This window comes from Peromyscus maniculatus, chromosome 20 (genome assembly GCF_049852395.1).
Source record: "Peromyscus maniculatus bairdii isolate BWxNUB_F1_BW_parent chromosome 20, HU_Pman_BW_mat_3.1, whole genome shotgun sequence".
Lineage (NCBI taxonomy): Eukaryota > Metazoa > Chordata > Mammalia > Rodentia > Cricetidae > Peromyscus > Peromyscus maniculatus.
The window spans coordinates 12,436,194-12,440,105 of NC_134871.1; the positions used below are offsets into that span (position 1 = coordinate 12,436,194).

Genomic DNA, 3,912 nt, shown 5'->3' on the forward strand with positions numbered 1-3,912 from the left:
TGGTGCTTAGATTCTGTTGGACACCTTTCAAAGCATGAAGTAGTAGTTTTATTTAAGGATGTCAGCATTATGATATATTGGGAACTGCACATTTTGGAGTTAAATTAATGGAAATTGTTTAAATGTTACTGTTAAAACAAGTAAAACTATATTAAATATATGTTAAATACCCCCTGTTTAGAAGGTGGAAATAAAGATCTCCTCTGCCTATTGATGGTGGGCAATACTTATTATCTATTTGAAAAGAATAAAATTTAAGCAAAAGATGACTCTCCAATGGAGAAACTTGGTAAATGCTACCTCAATGGAGTAGTGAAGGTTAACATTATCAGAAATGACATATGGACAAAATGTATACCACAATTTAATAAAATCAAAGGATGTCACACTTTTATATTATTTCCAAAACCCTCATAAGCCCAAGTGAACTATGAATCATATATCAGACATAAAAGAGAATTTGAGGAACATCTAATCGGCATTCCTCAATACTGTCATGTTTAAGAAAAATAGGAGAGATTAAGAAAATACCAAACACCAGAGGAAGAGATGAAAGTTAGCAACATTTACCATGGAAACCTGGGTAGTATCCTAACAGTACAGGAGATACTAATGGAAAAATGATGAGATCCAAATAAACTCTAGAATTTAGCATTGAATATATGTAAGAGATTTAAAATAACATTAAAAATTCTTAGATGGATTTCAAGGTAGATAGATGTTTGAAGGCACCTGACCAGCTTAAAAATCTAAGAGGTGTGTGTGCAGATTAGAATTTTAGCTTACAGGATAGCTTTTGATAGATACACTTGGAAAGAAACTGAATGCTCACTAGTATTATAATACACCTGAAAATAGCATCAATGTCTATACATAATTAAATGGATAGATAAATTATTCTATAATTGATTAATGAGCATTATGTATTAGATAATAAGAATGGACCAGGACCATCAACAGAGTTAAGTAAAATGATGTTAAATAAAGCAAGTTGTCAAATCGCCTATGAAGGATGATGATATTTAAACTTAAAAGATACTCAAAAGAATCCATTGAATTCTCTGAGAATATATTCACATTTGGAAAAATCATATATACATGAGAATATTATTCATTTGCTTCAATTAGTGGTTCATTTTCAGTTGGGAAAACAATTCAGTGGAAACAAGTATATAGAAGCTTCCAATTTATCTGCAACAATTTACTTAAAATAATGAAATGTTGAAAATTTGTTATAAATTTATAATTACTCCCATTATTGGGATCACAATAATTTTCAATAATTGAAAGTGAAGTAAGAGTGCTCACTTTAGCAGCACATATACTAAATTTGGAATGATACAGAGAAGATTATCACAGCCTCTTTGCAAAGATGATACATAAATTTGTGATACATTCCATATTTTTGTTCAGTGCCAAATGGTCAGCCCTCAAAACATAATACAAGTAATAGTACTTGGACTGAGCAGATTACATTTAAGAATATGTATGTATGTACATATATGCTTGCAATAATAATTAACAGAAAAAGAGGCCATGAAAGAGAGAGTGTGTGTATGTGGGTGTGAGGGGGGTAATATGGGTTTGGAGAGAGAGAAGTTAAGGGAGAAATGTTGTATCTATATTACAATTTCAAAAATAAAAAAGTAAAAAGTAAATTAAACATTGATGAATATATTTTTAAATATATTAAAATATATTATAATGCAATAAAAATAAAATAATAAGGGTGGAGGAATGGGGCAAGGGAGAATATGTTCAACATATGCTATATAACTGTAAGAAGACTGAATATGATATAACCAATGAAGTAAATAAGTTCAGGGAGTCTGTGAATGTAGAGATGTGTCAGACATTGACAGATGGGAAGCCCTTTGCATAGATAGTGCCTCAAAGTTCAAGAGCTTAGTTGAAATGATCAAAAGACCTCATTCTCATCCAAACCTAGAGTTCAAGAATGAAAATTTGGGTTTTGGGATGAACCTTCTGAGAAAGGATTTCCGTCTAAGAGTAACCAGGGTGTTAGGGATTCATATATAAGAACATCAAACCAAAATGTACCTGTTAAAATTGAAGTCTGAGGTCAGGCATTATGTTTGGCCCCAGAAATTCTAGAGCAATGTTTCCTAAAGAACTTGAACAGGTCTCACTTGAGTTATCATTCTCCTATTGCCTTAGTTTCTTCTTTGTACAATTGAGATAAAGATGGTCTCTACTTCACAGGCAGGCCTTAAATATTAGTTATCATTTCTAAGAGCTTAGAACAATGCCCCACTCCAGGACACCTCACAGTTAAGGGTGACAGAAATGCTGAAAGAAAAAATAAATAGCACAGAAGCTAACAGAAGTATTTTTCTGTGCCCATGCTGATGTATTTTCCTCCAATAAATTAATTGTCTCCTTTGGCAAGAACAGCCTGGTCTTGCGGCAAAGCATTAGTTGACCTACACAGCCCTTTCTCTAAAAGCTCCAGAATATATCTCATTTGAGTGTGTTGACAAGCACTGAAAGATGAAAGGCTTCTCTTTTTCTCACTTTTTTCATAGCAACACTCATTGGCTGCTCTGCCCTGGCTGAGACAGAGCAATGGACTGCACTAGGAAATGGGGAAGTTTCAGAATAAGCAGGTGTGAGTCATTTGTAATTTATCAAGTTTTGAGCATTTCAGTTTTCATACCAAAACAAAACCTTCGGGTGATGTAATTGAGAAAGTTTATTTTATGAACATGCATTTTCACCGTAATACAATCTAAACAACTTACATTGAAAAAGTATTGTAAATACTATGCAACCTCTGTTCTCATCAAAATGTAAATGGTATTTCCTTCTAAAGTTCAAAATAGCTACTTAACTAGTACCATTATTACCTAAAAATCTCATTATATTATTTTTTCATGTTTAATAGAAGCCCACGGTATTAACTCAAATGTCATGGTTTACTAAATAATCTCTTCTACCATAATCGCTTCTATACATAATCTAAATATCTTCATGTATTATCATCCTTCAGCTTAAAGTGTATCGTTCAGAGAAATATTTTAAACCTATCTATTTAGAAACCCATAGAACATTCCAGAAGCCCCAAGGGTGTTGAATGATGCTACAGGGCTTGAATTCATTAATGTCATTGCAGGAAACTAATAAAACAATACATCATTTAAAACACATTGTTTTCTCTGTCTGTTTTTAATCTAATATTCTGAGTGTGGCTGCATATGTCGTTGTCAACTATACCACTCATATCTAGCACACATCCTGTAGCTAAGAGCTCTTGGGAACTCGTTTGAGCTGAGCTATACTAAGTAAGCCTAGCCTGGATATGAGTAAAATAGATATGCTTCAGGAGCAGCAGAAAACAGCTGCATATAAACTTTCAGGGAATCATTTGTTTTGCCTGAAATCGCAAATAGTTTCATTTTTTATATCTCAATACTTAGATGCTGAAACATAAGATAAATGATCAAGTTGTTGCTCTCATCTTGCTGATAGTGGTGGGGAGAGAAATAAGTTCTTGGTGCTAAACCCTGTTTGATTGATCTGAAATGATTGAATACCAACAGTATTTATTTAGTAGGCTGCAGTATTGCTGATCATCCAATCTGTTCATTCACTGAGTTAAACAACAAGGACTCAACATCCAACTAACTTTTTTCATTAGACATTTATGTTTATGATGAAACTTATTCTGTGTGCTTCTGCATAGTGTCACACTAAACATCACCCAATGCTCATCTCTAGGGAAATAACACACAGAGCTGAACTGAGCAACTGGGTTATCCTATCCTCTCGACATTGGTCTAGGTCAGAGTTGCCCATGCTTCAGAACATCAGTGTTAGGAGAATATTTTTGTAGAAACAAGTAGATGGATGCTAGTGGTTGAATTTCCTCCTCATAAGGAAATCTCAGGAAGA

General features: G+C 33.4%; 1 non-coding gene across 1 annotated transcript; it reads left to right on the forward strand.

The window, feature by feature from the left end:
- Positions 1–1,300: 1,300 nt before the first annotated feature.
- Positions 1,301–1,407, forward strand: LOC121824571 (U6 spliceosomal RNA). The gene has a single exon (XR_006066503.1). It is a non-coding gene; the product is annotated as a U6 spliceosomal RNA (small nuclear RNA).
- The last annotated feature ends 2,505 nt before the right edge of the window (positions 1,408–3,912 follow it).